The sequence below is a fragment of the Triticum aestivum genome, chromosome 4B (genome assembly GCF_018294505.1).
Source record: "Triticum aestivum cultivar Chinese Spring chromosome 4B, IWGSC CS RefSeq v2.1, whole genome shotgun sequence".
Lineage (NCBI taxonomy): Eukaryota > Viridiplantae > Streptophyta > Magnoliopsida > Poales > Poaceae > Triticum > Triticum aestivum.
This window is the reverse complement of record NC_057804.1, coordinates 79,525,207-79,544,318: the sequence shown is the minus strand read 5'-3', so window position 1 is coordinate 79,544,318 and position 19,112 is coordinate 79,525,207.

Here is a 19,112-nt window from a genome sequence, read left to right as displayed (position 1 = left end):
GGCGGCGGTGGAGCTAGCGGGGGAGGGTTGCGGTGGGTCGTCGGCGGCGGTGGAGCTAGCGGGGAAGGGTGCGGGTGGGATCGAGATCGAGATCAAAAAGTGTCCATGAAATTTAAAAATATTCATGATATAAAAAAGTGCCCATAAAATACAATCGAGAAATGAAGACTACGATTTAAATACAATCGATCTTAGCTAGCTATCTGTTCACAATCTTCTTGCCCTTCTTTTTTGCAAATGGAGTTCTTCTGTGGAACGGACGTCCTTTAGGTAGGGTTGTCCTACTTCTTCTTGTGGTGTGTGCTGCTACTTCATCGTCGTCGTCATGTTCGATCTTCGGGTCGCCGTACTTGTCGAAGTCTTGCTCATTGGCTACTCCATCCATTCCGATGATCTTCCTTTTGCCTCTCCTCACGACAACACGACTGGGCTTTGACGGGTCGGTAATGAAGAAGCATTGGTCCACTTGGGAAGCCAGTACCCATGGCTCATTTTTCGCGGTGACGTTTGCGCCCGCGGTCTTGGATTTGGCTTCGGGTATAACCATGGTGGTGAAATACCGGTCTTCTTTTAGGACTCTCTTGGCCCATCTGGCACGGAACATCAGGACCTTCTCTCCAGCGTGGCTCAGCTCCCAGATCTCCTTGATCCTTCTGTAGTATCTGTCCTTGTCGTTTCCGGTGTAGGATTCCATCGTTACCCCGGAGTTCTGATAACCATCGCTCTTCATGTACTTGTCCTCGGTGTAGAATGTGTAGCCGTTGATATCGTACGCCTCATAGGTCATCAGGTTGTGCTCGGCGCCCTGTGACAAGGCGAATATGAGTTGTTCTTCCGCGGAAGAATCCTCATGTAAAGGGTACGACAGAAGCTTCTGCTTGAACCGACGCGTGAAACATGAGTTGTGCTCTTTGATTATATCTCCGTCCGTCCTCTGTTGGCCTCGGTCATTGTACATCTTCTCAATAAAGGTTTTGTGCTCTACCACCCAAGGATCGACCACGTCTATGTGTTGTAGCGCGACTAGGTTTGCTCTTTCAAAGTCGGCGAGTCGACCCTCGAAGTCGACATGCATTTCGCTGCGACCCTCACGGTGACCCCATCCAGCGAGCCTGCCTAGGTGCCTGTTGACGGGTAGACCAACAGGGTTCTCCATGCCTAGATAATTCATGCAGTAGGAGATGCACTCTTCGGTCAAAAAGCCCCTGGCTATACTTCCCTCTGGACGTGACATGTTGCGAACGTATCCTTTGATGACACAATTCATCCTTTCGAAAGACATCATGCTGTGCAGGAACGTCGGCCCGAGTTGGATGATATCCTCCACGATATGGACCAGCAGATGCACCATAACGTCGAAGAATGCGGGCGGGAAGTACATCTCAAGCTCGCATAGTATCACCACGATCTCTTCCTGTAGCCTTCTGAGTTGCCTCACGCCAATCGACTTCCGAGAGATGACGTTGAAAAAGTTGCATAGGCCAAATAGCGTTTCACGGACGTGCGCCTCCATGATCCCACGGATTGCAACTGGAAGTATCTGCGTCATCAACACATGACAGTCGTGAGACTTCATCCCGCTGAACTTCTGCTTCGGTGGGTCTAGGTATCTGCTTATCTTCCCGCGTAACCATAAGGAAGGTTTACTCCTAGGGGGCAGGTGAAAAACTGCTCGATGTCCTCCTGACTTAGAGTGAAGCACGCGGGAGGGTAGTCATTTCCGGTCTTCTTGGCCTTTTTGCCTTTGCGATGACTTTCTGTGTCCTGCTTCGCCTCATCATCATCATCATCATCATCATTAGCGTGAAGCTCCTGCCTGATGCCCATTGATTTCAAGTCTGCCCTTGCTTTCGGCCCATCTTTGGTCCTCTCTGGCATGTTGAGCAGGGTACCAAGCAGACTCTCGCACACGTTCTTCGTGATATGCATGACATCAAGGCTGTGAGGCACACGGTGGATCTTCCAGTACGGCAAGTCCCAGAAAACAGACCTTGTTTTCCATACCTTCAGCAGCGGCTCTGGCGCATTTCGCTTTTTTCCCGGCTCTGGCGCCTTTTGCTTCTTTCCCGGCAGTGGGCAGTCTTTCCAATTTTTCAACAACTCGTCTATTTCCTCGCCGCTCCTCGTACACGGGCGTTTTTGGGGTTCGGTTTCACCATCGAACAGATCCTTGCGTTTCCTCCATGGGTCATCGTCGCGAAGCCACCTTTGATGTCCCATGAACACGGTTTTCCAAGACCCAGGATCTCTATCTAGCTGGCGATACGTTGTGTCATCCATGCACCTTACGCATCCAGAAAATCCGTGGACTACCTGCCCCGCGAGATATCCGTTACCGAGATAGTCGTGCACCATCGTGAGCAGTGCGGCTCTCATAGGGAAATATTCTTTCTCTGCGGCGTCCCACGTATTGGCTGGCGTTTTCCACAGCGTGTCTAGCTCCTCCTTCAGCAGCCCCAGATACAGATTGATGTCGTTCCCTGGTTGTTTCGGCCCTTCAATTAGCATACTCATGTGAATGTACTTCCTCTTCATGCACAACTAGGGGGGAAGGTTGTACATCCACACAAACACAGGCCAGGTGCTATGTGTGCTTCTCTGGCTGCCAAACGGATTGACTCCATCGGTGCTCGCGCCCAGCACGATGTTCCTTGGATCCTTCCCAAATTCTGGGTATTCGAAGTTCAACGCTTGCCACTGGCTCGCATCCTTAGGGTGACTCAGCATCTTGTCTTTTTTATTTATCTCTGAATCATTTCCGTCATCTTCCCGCTTATTCTCCTCCCTATCCGCATGCCAACGCAGGAGCTTTGCTACCTTAGGGTCCGCGAAATACCGCTGCAGACGAGGAGTGATCGGAAAGTACCACACCGATTTTCGAGGAGCTTTCTTCCTCTTCTTGTATTGAGTGACGCCGCACACCGGACATATGGTAGACTCCACGTGCTCGTCCCGATAAATGATGCAAATGTTCATGCACACATGGTATTTCACGTGCGGTAAATCCAGAGGACACACGATTTTCTTCGCCTCCTCGAAACTGGTCGGGCACTTGTTCCCCTTGGGAAGACGTTCATGCCAGAATGACATGTTCTCGTCGAAGCATGCGTCGGTCATTTTGTGTTTTACCTTCATCTCCAGAGCCATGAGCGTTACTTTCAGGCGGGTATCCTCGGGCCTACATCCTTCATACAATGGAGTAACCGCGTCTATGTCCAGTTGATCCAGCTTGGCTTTCTCTCGGGCGGCAGCTCTTGCGTTATCCGTCTGCTTGAGAAGCAGCTCTTGAATATGAGGGTCCTGTACCCAGCCTCCATAGTTGTCTGCTCCGGCATCTTCATCTTCATGATCATGCCCTTCGTCTTGATCTTCCTCATCATCATGTACGACATCTTCTACATGATGACTGTGTACAGCATCACCGCCGTGATCATGTCCTGGAGATTCTTCATCTTCTCGCCCGCCCTCGCCGCGGTGGTACTTGTCTTGTTCCCCTTCCTCATTTCTTGCCCGGCCCCCATGGACGACTTCATAGTCATCTTCATCACCTTGCCACCGATAGCCATCCATGAAACCACGCAAGAGCAGGTGGTCCCGCACCTACCCGGAATCCGGGTCCGCAATAAGGCTCTTCAGCTTGCATCTTCGACACGGACATCTTATCTCCGTCTCATTCTTTTGAAGCATCTCGGCCTTCGTGGAGCTCAAAAACCTATTCACGATGCCTTCGGTCATCGTGCGGACCATGGTCGCCTGCGGGGTAGAGCAAAATGATATTTTAGAACCAAGAAATTTTTTGGCATGACCTTCCCTAAAAATAGGACAAAAAAGAATGCATAGTGCCAAAATTCTCGCCGAAACGGAAATGAATCAACATTCCGGCAAAATATTGGCAACTATCGCATTTCAAATACCGGTACCTACAAACACAAACATATATGCAACACCACAAACACAAGCAACATCACAAACATACATAGATCTAGCTACGCCACAAAAAGTGCATGTGCACGTTGTTGGAGCGAGCTAGTGAGAAAAAAAGTAGATCTACATCATGAAGATAGCTTTCCCCTTACTTACCTATCAAAAAAGGTAATTTCACCCCTTAATCTTGATGAATCTATGGTGGAAATGAGGTGAGGAGGAGGAGGCAGCCGAAATCTTGGAGAAGGAGGTGGAGGGAATGAAGTGGGGAAAGTGAGTGGGTAGGTGTGGGGCTGTCCAAAATATCTTGTTGGGGTCCCAGGTTACTAATGGCGCACTAGCAGCAAATGTGCCATTAGTAACCCTGGTTACTAATGGCGCACCTGCAGGTGGTGCCCCATTAGTAGTGTTGCAGAAAAGTAAAATATATATATATATATATACTAATGGCGCACCTGGTCATAGTGCGCCATTACTAGTCTAAACTAGTAATGGCGCACCTGGCCAGAGTGCGCCATTAGTAGTTTTGCAAAAAAAAGAATAAAAAAAAATACAGTAATGGCGCATGATCTGCCTCGTGCGCCATTACTAGTTAGAACTAGTAATGGCGCACTTCGACCTGATGCGCCATTAGTATGTATGGAAAAATGAAAAAAAATTTAATACTAGTGGCGCACAATGTCTCTGGTGCGCCATTAGTGTCTTCCACACTAATGGCGCATCACCGACTGGTGCGCCATTAGTATATAGTAGTGGCGCACTGGTTCCTCGGTGCGCCATTAGTATCAATCCTATCTATAGACCTTTTCCTAGTAGTGAAGGGAAGAGGAGTACCTCTTTCTGCTGGCAGTGCTGTGTCCTCCTTCTGTTTTTCCGATGATCTTCTTGTTGTTCGCTAGAAACCAGAAGTTGTGGAGGACGGTGCAGCCTGGGACGAACCCATGGACAAGTTGTTGAGTGTGGTGCGGTGGTCGTCTGTCGGTGGTGGGGAAGCAGATCCGAGGCGGCGAACGATGGCGTAGCGGGAACAACTCTGGTGTGGTGGACGGTTGCGACAGTGGAGCCGCAGTAGTGAGGCGCAGGACGGCGTGGTCGGAGTGGTTTTGGTACGGCGCACGTCGGTGTCGGCGTCATGGAGGCAGCTTTGCCTCGGCTTCAGCTGCTAAGTCCTTGAGGGCGTTGCGGTTGCGGTTGTGTTGGACGACGACGTCGGGGTACCGGCTCCGGCGTGATGGAGGAGGGTGGCGGTGGATTGTCCGCTATGGGGTGGAGGACGGAGCAGGCTGGGGTTTCGCGGCTGGTGGAGAGGGCGTTTTCGCACCGACGTAGTATGAATGGGGAAACGGAGGGAGGCGGGGAACTAAGGGGGAACAATGTTTCGGTTTGAGACGCGCTTGTATGAAATTTGGGGAAAGTTACAAACTTTGCCCCCATCTAAAATTTTGGACATATTGCGGGTTGGGGGTAGGACAGTCATGTTAGGTGTCCCAAATGTGGGCGGGATAGATTTCGGCCGAGCGCATGGGTGTTTAGGCGCCCATGGCGTATGAATGCTTCTCAGAGGCGGTTGAGACTGGCGTCTTGGTGAAGTTACAAACCTACCCTGGTTTAGACCTTTGGACATCGGGCCGATAGGCTACACGGGCCAGAGCCAGGACAATAATTTCCTACCACCAAACATTAGTCTCGCGCGGTTTCAGGTGACCATAGGCCTATTTGGCGCTTCGTTCAATATTTGGGAGCAGAAGCATTAACGTTTTCAGTTCTCTTGAATTGAACTTTCAGGATTTGTCAAACTTGACAAATCTTTACTCTTGAAAATCCTAAAGCTACGATTATTTTGGAATGGAGGGGGTACATTTGAATATACATTGTACACGAGTATATATTAAAAAATATGCAACTTACCTCAGTTCATGCATGGTTCCAGATATAATCTCCTTGGTTGCAAAAAATAAAAAGTTAGATATGCGTATGAATATATATAGCATGTTCAAACTCACAACAAAGATTGATGGCCCCTTTTACATCTGATTTACAAATGCCATTATCTCTGGTTCAAATAGATGAATGTACTTCCTATGAATTTGAATCTTCGAAACCCCCTTTATGTTGAATTCGACATGTATTCTATTTCGTAGCTAGCAATTTGGAATGTATCCATGCAAGTGACTAATGTATAAAGTGCTTCACGCTAACAACATGGAGTGCACTAATTAATGTTTATATATGAATTGCAAAAGCATCCATTGCCTGTATTTCAAACCGCTCTCACTCTATGGATCGATAATATGAAATAAACACATTCACATGCTAGAACTCAATAGAGTATGGGTGTCTGATAGATCAATTTTCGTCCATACGCAATCTGGAAAATTCATGATCTCATCCAAAAATAATAATGCCATTTATATTTTAATTTAATGCATAGAACCGCCTTTTACATGTAGATGCACTATGCCTCGCCCCGTTCTCACAAAAGCGTTATATATCTCTCTATCTAACGCATAAGTGCACACACTTTATATGCATCGGCATTTCTCTTTCACACATGCTCACAATCTCTCTCAGGGTGTCGAGTGGTCATCAGGGTAATAAAGGCGGGAGGAACGTATGGAGTGAAACCGGCAGTAGGTGGAGGGTTCCTATTCCGAGTGGTGGGAAGGGCTATCCGGGCTCGGGTTAGCTCTTGGGCTAACTCATAGATCAAGAGATAAGTGGCAGTGATATAATGAGAAAGGTGGCTAGAAGGACGATCACATGCGGGATCAATAAGAGGGAAGCGAATACACCCATTCTCGTGCAGAGATGGGTAGTAGTAAAAACCTGAGTGGGTGTGCATGCGAACCTCGTTGTAGCGCAAGTATACATGAGCCTCGATAGCAGCAAACTGGACCGCCTGAGATGGCGTAGAAGTGAAACAACCCTTAGAGGAACGAGTGTAAGCGCCGGAAGGGGAACTGTGGTGTATAGTGACCTCAGCATAATACTCATACAGCGAACCAGCCAGCTGCTCTCTATACACCTAATACACTGGATCAGCACCCTCTGGGTAGAGTCGTCGCCACATGTTCTGAAGCAGGTGCGACGATGTGTACGGAGCTGGCTCAGGATGGTACAAGATCGGAACTGGTGCCATCTACACTCACAATCACCAGATGATTAGTAATAACAACAAGTAAACATGCATGCAATGTAGCAATCAATTTCTATGACTAACGGCACTCAGACACAACTATCTACTGTTCCACTAGCGCACTAACGGTCTAGCATGTCCTACAATCCGTGCAGCTCTGATACCAAGCATTGTGGCACCCCGGCTCAAAGCAACCAGTTTACCTTGCATTGCCAGCCCAGAGATCAAGTCTTCTGGCAACACACAACAACATGGTACAAAAACAACCGCTTCATTGATGCTAGCGAAAACATAAGTTTCATATTGCATCGAGATAAGAGGTCGAGCAGCACACACGGTGCAGCTGAACAGTATGTACATTATTTAGAGAGCATGAAGGGCCTCGATCACATAAACTATGCGGCAGCGGAATAACGACAAAGTGGAACTCCGTAGTACAGGGACACCGATGTGGACATGATTCTAGACACGGGAAGCTCTCCGATCCGATACGTCTTGCCTGAAAGCTGGCATGACATGCCAGGTCAGTACATTGAATGTACTTGCAAGCTCACAACAAACATAACACAATGGCAAACAATATCATGACAATTATTCAGATTAATGCTATGCAAGAATACTACTGATGCAATGAAATCAACATGTGCACCGAGTCCCTCGGACTCGCTTACTAGACGGGTTACCATTGTAACCGAATGATGATGATACCTGGATCACCGCTGAAGCCAACCACTTACAATCATCACATGATCCATCAATCATCATAAAACCAGTGCCAACCATAAATACTTAGTGTGCAAGATTACTTATAATTGTTGATCCATGGTGTGACTTACTACCGAGTTCTGTCCATAACTAAGGATGCGACCACCGGTAGATTAAAATACACTCTATAGAGGTAGCGCACTTTACCCACACCATAGAACTCATGGCCTCGCACTCCCATTCGGGTGGACCAATAGAGTTCTGACGAAACCTTCCCTTGCCATGACACTCTTCGGGCCACTCCGACCCACTCCCTCTCAGGGCTAAGTCATGGGTGGCCCCATGCCTACCAAAGGCATCTTCGGCCACCGTCGTGGCAAAACGGTCCCAAACAGGGACAAGGTACCATAAAAACAACAGGCACACAAGGTTATGTCTGCTTACTGGGCTAGGGTACCACACGCCCGTAACCTTCCCTCATTGGAGGCACCGGGAAGAGGCACAAAAGAGGACCAAATCAAGACCCTCCCCCCATAAAGGTAAATGTGATCGCACTGAGAAGAACCCGATTCAGTGGCACCATGACTTGATCAACCCTATATTCAAGTTGGATTATTATCAAGTTTAAGTTGAAAATAAACTCACTCCAAGTCATACGATGACATGATCATGCAACTATTCAATATGCTCAGCATGCAACTCATAAGAACGGATCAACATCATAGAAATAACTTTCTTGCACTCATCATCAATAAACCTTACTGATGTTACTACACTGGTTATTATCAAACATCATTTTGAGTAACTTATCTTTTATATGAAAATCAAATTATCAAAAAGAAACTACCATTATTTATCAAAGCACTTTCATAAATCCAAAAACTTTACTCTACTTGATTAAACTAGTTCATGCAATCATCCAGTAACTAAAACAAGCATATCAAGCATGACAAAGTAACTAAGCATTAAACCATAATTATTTAACTATTTTAAATGCATGAAAAATAGCTCATATTACAGTAGGAAAATCAAAGATATTGATATGACACCATCAAAATGTTATTGTGGCTTGCCTTAGTGCAGAGGAGGTTCACACTCCTCCTGGATAGCTTCAAGACAAGTCTCTCCCTCTGAAAATATTTAAAAACCACAAAACAAAATATCAAGAACCACTCTGAAAATCACCAGAAATTATAGGCAGCAAGGAAAAATCCACACTTTGGTGTGCTGCTAGAGCTTTCTGAAACAAACACAATGCAAAAAGAATCAACTCATTTCGACTTATAGGCTAGGAGATATCAATGGTCAAAGTTCTGGTCAAAATATTTGAATATATTTGAAATAATAGAAAACCTTGGGGGGGGGGATGACGTCGATGGCGTAAATCCAAAAGACGCCTCCACTCATACCGCTTCGGGTGCGAGTGGAGAGGCTGACACTGGGCCCCACCAGTCAGGAGAGAGGAGAGGGGAAGAGAAATAGAGTGCGACGACACTTCGCCGGAGCTCACGCCGGGGAGGAGGGGTCCTTGGGGAAAGCTAGAGGGATAGGATTGAAGAGGGGGCTACGACGCACCTGCTTGTACCCGTGGCTCGATGAGAGATGGCCGAAGCTACTCGCAATCAACCTCGCAAGCGGCGGCGGTGGTCGGGACTTGCCGGAGAGGAAGAAGGCAACGGTGAGGGGCGGTTCCACGGGCTCTAAGGCTTCCAGGCATCACCAGAGGATCTCCAGGGACGCGCCTGAGTGGTTGGTTGGGCTCTAGGAGCTCGGGAACGGGGTGGCTAAGCTGCAGGGGTCACCGGTGAGCTCAGGTCGGGCATGGCGGCGAGAGACCCGCCCTGCTGGGCTGCGGCTGGGCTGCGTGTTTGTGGAGGTTGGGTGGTGCTGTGTGTGGCTTCAAGACGGAGAGGAGGGCTCAATTTATAGCCGGAGGGGGAAGGGGGTAACGTGTCACTACTGGAGCTCTCTGGAAGCCGACGAGAAGGGACGAGGGGCGTCAGTGAGGGGTTGGGAGGCTCAGCGATCATGCGGAGGCTGTCCAGGCTCGCGGATGAGCACAAGGAGGAGGGGGAGAAGAAGACAGGGGCACGAGTGCACTGTGGCTTTTGGCCGTGACACGCCCATGCTTGCTGCGGCGTCTCCGTCGTTAGCAGGCGCCAGGGAGGGATCAATGGTGAAGAGGCAAGGGGGGTGGCGCGACGCGGCAGTCATCGGCGAGCTCTGGCTCGAGCACGCGCCGAACAGAGGCCCTGGCGCGACGCAGAGCGCATCGAACACATGCCAGGCCCCGTGTCCACACGCGGTCACCACCCCTGGCATGGTCAAAACAACGCCCACGTGCAACCAAACCTTGTCTGGGCTAAAGTCCATGCAATGTTTAGTCTTGGAAAGGTGAAGACTCGAAGCCAGGCTGACCAGATGTGACTCTAGCTTGCTAGCAAGCTTCTGGACGGAAACTTGGTCACCAAGTTTGGAGGGCTTCTAGAAGGCCATTAGGGTTAATCTCCTAGGGTTAAGGGTTACTTAGGAGGGTGACTAGTCTCAAGAAAGATCAGCTCCAAAAGATCAAGGAAAAATACACTTGCTGTATAAAGTGCATATTTGGGCCAGAAGGGAAATGATTTTCTGTAGCAAAAATATTACAAAAAGTCATGCAATATTTTTGCTCAGGGAGGTGGGCCAAGGTTCAAAGAAAATTCACGAATTATCTCAAGATTTTTGGAGCTATAAAAATTGGGGTTGCTTTCAAGCTCTAGTTTCTGAAATGATTTTTTAGAAGGAAAATATTTTTTTCCTTTATGAAAAATATTTAGTGGTCCATTCTAGGGGTTTTAGAGACAAATGAGGTTTGATGAGAGCCAGAGGGGTCACTTTGGTGAAATTCAAGGGCATGCCCAAGTGACAAGTCCATTTGAATTGATTCCAAAAACTCAAATCCAAGGCAAAGGCAAATCAAGTCCAGGAAAGGAGAGAAGGCAAAAACCAGCCTATCACAATATCCAACTGGATATATGTGCCTAGATCTTTCCTCACCACATGATGCTTGCCAAAAGAGAAAAATAAAAAGCAATAGAGAGAAAAACTTTGACTCTTGCATGAAAGTAAATACATAAAGGTAAAAGGTAGGCCCTTCACAGAGGGAAGCAGAGGTTTCCATGCGCTTTTTGGTTGTATGCTCAATCCCTTAGTGCAAAAGAACGTGCCTTTATATTGGCCCTTGGTGCTGCAACCTTTATTATGCAGTCTGTCGCTTTTATTATTTGCCATCACAAGTTCATACAATGCTTAATTTTCTCTTACACTAAATGATCTAACACTTTTAGAAGCAATTTTTATAGCCTTATTGCACCGATGACAACTTACTTGTAGGATCTTACTCAATCCTTAGGGAGGTATGGTGGACTCTTGAAAATAAGATTTGGGTTTAAGGGTTTTTGGATGCACAAGTCGTATCTCTACTTGGTGCGGAATTTTTGGCTAGCAAAGATGGGGGGCAAGCACCACATGTTGAAGGATCTATGACAATATAACTTCTATGTGAATATGAACAAACATAAATCATTACGTTGTCTTCCTTGTCCAACGTCAACAATTTTGGCATATAATATTTTGATGGGGGCTCACAATCACAAAAGATTTCCAACATAGTGTATTTGCATGTGAATCTTCTCTTCCCTTATTAATTCTTTCATGAATTGCATCATTGACCAATGCCATGTTTGTCAATCTCCAATAAAATTTTCTACTTATACTTTTCCCTATGTGGTGTCATTACTTACCATAAGATTAGCACATGATCTTTTAAATTTATTTCCTTTCTTTTTATTGAAACATGAAAGTAGAGAAAGCCAAACTCAAACTAAACTTTATTATATATCTCGCAAATGATTACAAGGATAGATCACTAAGCAAGCTTTCAGAAGAAAGGATCGAACTAAACTTTTATTCATCTAAAGGAAAATATAAATATTGATCGAACTAAGGTAAATAAAGGGAAAAGATAGTGGAGGTGATACGATACCGGGGTACCTCCCCGAAGCTTGGCACAAGCCAATGGGAGTGCCCATACCCGATACTCAATTTTCTTTGGTTGATAAAGAAAGAAGTGGTGGTGATGAAGTGGTAGCGATCTTGTCCTCGGGTTTCCATGCAAGAGGCTCACCATCATAAGCGGAGGAGTCAGTCTCTCGGGTCCTGCAACTGGCAGCCAAACTCATACCTTTAAACCTTGCCTCATATTCAAAGCCTTGGTTTTTAAGGTCGTAGATCTGGCTCTGGAGGAACTTGATTTGCTCGTTGAAGGAGAATACGATGTCGTTCATGGACTTGCCATCAACCTTGAGATCACGGGTGTAGTCTGTGATCATGAGGTGATTGGCATTGAGTCCATGTTCCACCATCCCCTTACACTGTAAGATTTCTTGCTCCATAGCTTCAAGCCTAGCCTCCACAGATCGAGTACCCTTGGGGCCTTGCACATCGCGGATGTGGAGCACCCCCTCACGCATCTGGATGGCTTGAGGGTGCTGCATCACTAAAAAGTAATGGCCGACTTTGTCGCCGAATGGACAGAGGCCGAACTCCCTAAAGAGTACGACACATACTCCAATTGGATCATGCACTTTGACGGCTCTAAAATGCTGGTAGGTCTGGGAGCAGGCATTGTCCTAACATCCCCCACTGGAGATACTGTCCAATACGTACTCCAAATATTATATACAGACTCCAGCAATGCAGCCGAATACGAGGCTCTGTTGCACGGTCTTCGGATGACTGTCTCCATGGGCATTCAACGCCTGGAAGTGCGTGGGGATTCAAACCTCGCAATATCTCAAATAAATGGAGACTTCGATGCAAAAGATCCGAAAATGGCGACTTATCGAAATGTCGTCCTCCAAATGTCAGCTCGATTCGAGGGGCTCGAATTCCATCACGTGGTTCCAGAAAACAATGAAGCGGCGGATGTTCTCGCCCACATTGGCGCTAAGCACGACCCAGTGCCACCTAACATCTTTCTGGAAAGGCCTTTTAAGCCATCCATGGTGTGGCAAGGGGAGACCGGCAATACTAGTCCGGATCCGAACACAACCCTAGATTCCGAAGACACTGACATAGTCGGGGGCTCTGCCACCGAAATAACACCCTCGGCCCATCTCATCATGGCTGTCATCGCCCCATGGACCGAACCCTTCTTAGCCTAACTTAATAGGCAAGAACTCCCCGAGGACCAAAATGAGGCACGCTGCATAGTTCGGTGCTCTAAAGCCTACAAAGTCCACGAGGGAGAATTCTATAAGAAAAGCACTACTGGAGTACTTCAAAGATGTATCTCCGAGGAGGAAGGGCGACATCTCTTGGCTGAAATTCATGCCGGACTCGGCGGTCACCACGCCGCAGCTTGGGCCCTTGTAAGCAAGGCCTTCCGTACAGGTTTCTATTGGCCGACGGCCCGAGCAGACGCACAGGACCTCGTCCAACATTTTGTTGGATGCCAGCTTTTCGCCAACCAAAGCCATATGCCGCCCACCGCCCTCCAAACAATCCCCATAACCTGGCCTTTTGCGGTCTGGGGGCTCGATATGGTCGGACCCCTTAAAGGGGGAAGCCATAAAAAAATATCTGTTGGTCATGGTGGATAAATTCACCAAATGGATAGAAGCCAAACCGGTTAAAACGGCCGAATCTGGACCAGTGATAGACTTCATATCGGGTGTCGTACACCGTTATGGTGTCCCTCACAACATCATCACCGATAATTGCTCCAATTTTACAGCCGATGAGGTGAAAACTTGGTGCGACAACTTGGGCATTAAGCTTGATTACGCCTCTGTCTATCACCCTCAAACAAGCGGTCAAGTCGAACGTGCCAACGGTCTTATTATGAGCGACATTAAACCCAGACTAGTGCAATCCTTAAAAGAATCAGACACGCACTGGGTCGAGGAGCTTGACTCTGTACTCCAGGGGCTGCGGACCATGCCGAATCGCACTACTGGATATACACCCTTCTTCATGGTGTACGGTGCAGAGGCTATCTTGCCCTGTGATATTATTCATGACTCACCTCGAGTGCACATGTATGAAGAGAGATAAGCCGAGATGGATCGGCAGGACAATTTAGATGCCCTGGAGGAGGAGCACGATGTCGCAAAAGCCCGTTCCGCATTCTAGCAACAACAGGCTCGCATGTATCAAAGCAGAGAAGTACGGGCCAAAACTTATAATATTAGCGAACTCGTTCTACGCCTACCGGAGAAGAAAAAGGACAAGCTTAAGCCCAAGTGGGAGGGCCCCTTCATCATTGATAAAGTTCTCACCGGAGGAGCATACCGCCTGCGTGATGCAGCAGATAATCGACTCGAGGCAAACCCATGGAACGCGGCCAGACTCCAAAGATTCTACGCCTAGCGCTGAACTCTTTGTGTCAGATTTTGGGTTCCGGCAGACCCTCTAGGTTCGAACACTGGGGTGCGCGCGGAGATCTCGCCCTCTACCTACCTGCACCTCGCCGCCTCGCTAGGATCTAAGCTATGAAAGGAACAACACAAGAGACACACGGTTTATACTGGTTCAGGCCACCATTGTGGTGTAATACCCTACTCCAGTGTGTGGTGTGTGGATTGCCTCTTGGGCTGATGATGAACAATACAAGGAGGAACAGCCTCGCGAGGGTCTGTTCTTGGCTGGTGCGATGAACTGCTTGGGGGAGTTCAGTTGCTCTCCCTCTGCTGGATCTCTAGATTAGGATCTGATCCCCTTACCTTGTGGGTGGCTAGTCCTATTTATAGGCAAAGGCCCTGGGCCTCTTCCCAAATATTGAGCGGGAAGGGCGCCAATAATTGGCCATTTTGAAGGGGAACATCTAGTACACTTATCCTGACTAAAGTTGGCCCTCGACTGTCAAAGGCTCTGACGATGACGCCTTCCTGGGCTCCATGATGACCTCCATCCCGTCGTTCTGCTGGTCTTGGTCTTGTTGCACCGAAATGGCCGCCTTTTCTTGATGCTCTCACCTGCGCTTGCTCCCTTTGCACCAAAGAGGAAAGGAGGACACTACGCGGGCTGGCGCCTGCCTGGCGCCCTTGGTCGTCATGGCTTGCGTCAGGGGCACCTCGTGAGGTACCCCGCCTTGATCTCTCAGCCTCCTCGCGAGCCAGCCTGATGAAGCCGTGCCTGAGGAAGCTCCCTATCATCCACCCCGCGAGGCTTGGCCCCTCGCGAGGGTCTTGACCTCGTGCTGATGAAGATGGGCCATGTTGGGCCGCCCCTTGAGCCACACCGCAGGCCGCAGGCAGGCAAGTCTGGGGACCCCCGTTCCCAGAACGCCGATAGTAGCCCCCGGGCCCAAGGCGCGCTCGGACCTGGCCGAGCAGAGAAGCGAAGGGGTAAGTGCGAAGCGCCGCGGGCCCTAACAGCCTGCGGCCTCAAGCGCCGTGTGGCAGTCGATTGGACGTGGGCGGCCCTGTTCCCCCACGCCTCCTCATTTTGCGCCTAGCTAGGCGGACCCGTGGTTGCACACAGTCGTTCCTCTTTTCGCTGCTCGACCGTCCCCTGCTCTTCCTGCTCTCGAGCTCCAGTCTCTGCTTCCAATCTAATCTCGAATCCTACCTCTCCCCATTGCCATGGCTCCGACGAAGAAGGGAAAAGGGAAGAAACCGGCGCCTCCGCCCCGCTCGCCGTCGGCAGCGGCTCCCGCCGTTGATCGGTCGATTATACTCAACCGATAAGGCTTGGGCAAGGTTAGCTCTGCTCTGGCCACTGTCTTGAACAAGTGCGGGAGGACGACGGCCTGGCCCGCGTCCCAATTCTCCATCGACAGAGTAGTCACCGAGGTCCAGTATTTTGCCAGCGCCCTGTGGGCGGGATTGGTTCCCCCCTTTTCCGATTTCTTCAACGCCGTGCTTTCCCATTACCAGATCCATATGATGCATTTGGGTCCCGAATCCATTACTCTTCTTGCCGTCTTCGCCTTTGTCTGTGAGGCAATGATGGGCATCCCTCCTTCAGTTGCCTTGCTGCGTCACTTCTTCTCTCTGCGCCTCGTCGATCCCACCCAATGCTCGGGGTGCGTTGGCTTCATTGCCGCGCCAGAAACAACAGCCTCAGGGATTGATTTCGGCCTTCCTCCGTCCGCGCCTGGGTTCCACGAGCGGTGGCTGTACGTGGATGTAGGGGTGCCCAGCCCCCTGCTTTCGGAGCCAACGTCGCCCGCTGTCCCCAATTCAGGCTGGGGCCAGGAGACACTCATGAGCCCTCGGCTCATCTTTGTCTGGCGTCGCTTCACGCTCTTGAGGGAGCTCGGCGTGACGGTGCCCAAGGTGGTGAAGGAGTTCCTGCTACGCCGCATTGCTCCTCTCCAGCGCCACTCTTGCCGGATGTGGGCCTTCAGCGGGCATGAAGATCGCATGAGGCTCCAGGAGGACCTGACGCCCGAAGCGCTGAGGAAGGTACTCTTGGTCTTGACGGGGGACCCTTCCCCCGGCAGCGTCCGGCGAGAGGGGGCTTTGCTGTACCTTTGCTTAAACAGGGGCGACTTTGTGAATCAGATGCCCGCATTCGACGAATGGGGGCTGCGCCCCGCTGGCCTCAGGGGGCCTCGCGAGAACCCAATTGTGGTGATTGCCCTTCCAGCCGCGCTCGGCGGTCCTTCTTCGAGTGGCGGAGCAGGGAGGCATGGGCCGCTGGAGGCTGAGGGGGCCCCTGCCGAGGTGACGACACCAGGCAGCACTCCTGAGGGGGCAGCTTCTGAGGCCCGCACTGCTGCGGCTGAAGGCGTTGAGCCACTGCCCGCGGCACCCGTGGTTGAGGCCCCTGGGGCCCCAGCTACCCTTCTTGGTGAGGCGACCGGGGGCATGCATCAGGACGACGCCCCCGACGCCGGGCACCTTGATGCTTCTTCCTCGTCGCAGGCTGACCCCTGCGCTCAACTCCTGGGTCGTTTCTGCATGGACTTCGAGGCTCTTCGGAAGATAAGGGAAGCCTTGGGTGACGATTACCCTTGCCGCCTGCTGAAGCGCAGGAAGTATTTCGCCATTGATGAGTAAGCTTTCTCCCTTCCTAGCTTCTGATCCTCCTGTTGCTTTGGCTAATCCTTGCTCCGTAGGGCCCTTCCTACCGAGCTCACGGAGATGACTGAGGAGCCATCCCCCCAGTCTCCACCCTCTCCACCGTCTTTGAGCACTCCGAGCCCAAGCAGAGCCCTTGCGGTGAGGCCGGCCGGAGAGGTGAGCCATCCTGTGGTGCATCGCGGCTCTGTGCGCCTCGCAACCCTCCTTCGCGAGCCTTCTCGGGGCATAGCCAGCCTGCCTTGGGCTTCGCGTCTGGTCGTGGATGGCGATTGGCTGAGGTCGGCCCTACGCTCTTCATTTGGGGATGGGCTGGCTCCTGGCCGGGCTTCTGGCGAGGCGCGCCCGGCCATCGCGAGGGCGCCAGCCCCCAGGCCCCTGCCCAGAGGGGGAGTGCTCATTCGTGGCCCCCCGCGCTTACTTGGGGCGGATGATGACGCAGAAGACGTGCTTGAGCGCGCTCGGGGGCGTCATGTTCTTCACCAAGAGTTTCTTCGGAGGGCGACTGACGCGGTGAGCCGGCTTGGTGAAGAGCTTGCTGATGAAGATGCATGCCTTGACGCTGAGGGCATGCGCCTGGCTGAAGAGAGGCGCAAGCTGAATGCGGCCGTTGTCCTTGCGCGCCACCAGCATGTTCTTGACAATGAGGAGGCCGAGGCGTTGCTGGCGGCCTCTCGGGAGGCCCGTTCCCGGGCCGTCGAGGAGGCCCGAGAGGCTCACCGGCGGTGTGAGGCGGCGGAGGGGCGGGCGTGGGAACTCCAGGCCCGATGCCACTCCCTGGAGTAGCAGGTGGAGCTGTGTGAGACGGCCCTTGCATCGATGAAGGTGGCTTCGGTCGACCAGGCAGAGCTCCTGAGGCGTGAGGAGGCACTAATGCTGGAAGCCGCTGAGCGCGCACGCGATCTTGAACGTCTGGAGACGAGAGATCGTTTGGTGACGCAGGCGGAGGATGACGTCGCCGCGCGCGAGGCCCGAGTCCTGGAAGAGGTTGAACGTGGGGTGACGTGGGCCCGCTTGAACCTTGAGCGCGAGTTCGAGGAGAGGCTAGGGTTGATCCGGGTCGAGGCTGAAGGCAGGATCGCCGCCCTGAGGGCCAAGCTAGAGGAAGTGATGCGGCGGGCTGATGCTTCCTGGGCCGCCCTCGGCGTGGCGCAGGAGGAGCTGAACACCTCCCGCGCCGAGGTGCTTCTTCTCCGCCACCGGGTGGACGTGGCTGAGGCTGTTGCGCGGCAGAACGAGGACGATATACGCCAGCGGCGGCTTCTGGAGCACGAGCACGGCCCCATGCTCGCTACACTCCGGGAGAGAGCCAACACGTCCTTGGGTAACATCTGCGAGGCGGCTTTTGACGAGCCCCACGTAGTCAACTATGCTGGCAATCTTCAGTTCTTCACCGACGTGGTGACACAGCTGGAGGTGCGCTCGGTCGGAGCCAACAGGTTGGTGGAGGAGAGGAGCCGCGCCCTGCTCGGGCGCGCCTTTTCTCGCGTCTTCAGTCACCTCCGGAACATGGACCCCAACTTTGACTTTGACGCCTCCATTGCCCCAGTACCCCAGGCCGTTCGGGGCGACCTGGTGCGCTGGGTGGAAGACAACGTGGATGCCCTTGTCAGGGCCTTCGCTTCTAATAACGACGACGTGGTCGTGGCTGCTGATGGAGGCGACGTGATGAACGGCCCTGGCGCCGCTGATGGCGACGCGGAGAACGATGGCGAGGCCAGCGATGATTCAGGAGGTGCCCCTGAGGATGCATTGGGGGATTCATCCGACTGACCGCGTGTTGTCCCCGCTTCCTTACCCTATGCAGATAGAGTTCGGGCCTTGCCTTGAAGGTTGTAAGAGCATTTTGGGAGGGGGAGCCCCTCATGTAAAAACTCGCATAAAGCGTATTAGTAGATGCAATATCACCCGTACGCCTGCGCCAAGCGGCTAACTTTGGGGCGTGTACAGCCCCAACTCATTATCGTGAGAGTGTCACGGGCGGCGAGCTTCACAGGCATTGGTCTTCTTCACAGGCTCCGGGCCTTTCTCGGAAGGGTGAACTTCACAGGTGTTCGCCTTCTTCACAGGCACCGGGCCTTTTCCAAAACGCGATAGCTTCACAGGCATTTGCCTTCTTCACAGGCTCTGGGCCTTTTCCAAAACGCGACAGCTTCACAGGTGTTTGCCTTCTTCACAGGCTCTGGGCCTTTTCCAAAACACGACAGCTTCACAGGCGTTTGCCTTCTTCACAGGCACTGGGCCTTTTCCAAAACACGACAGCTTCACAGGCGTTTGCT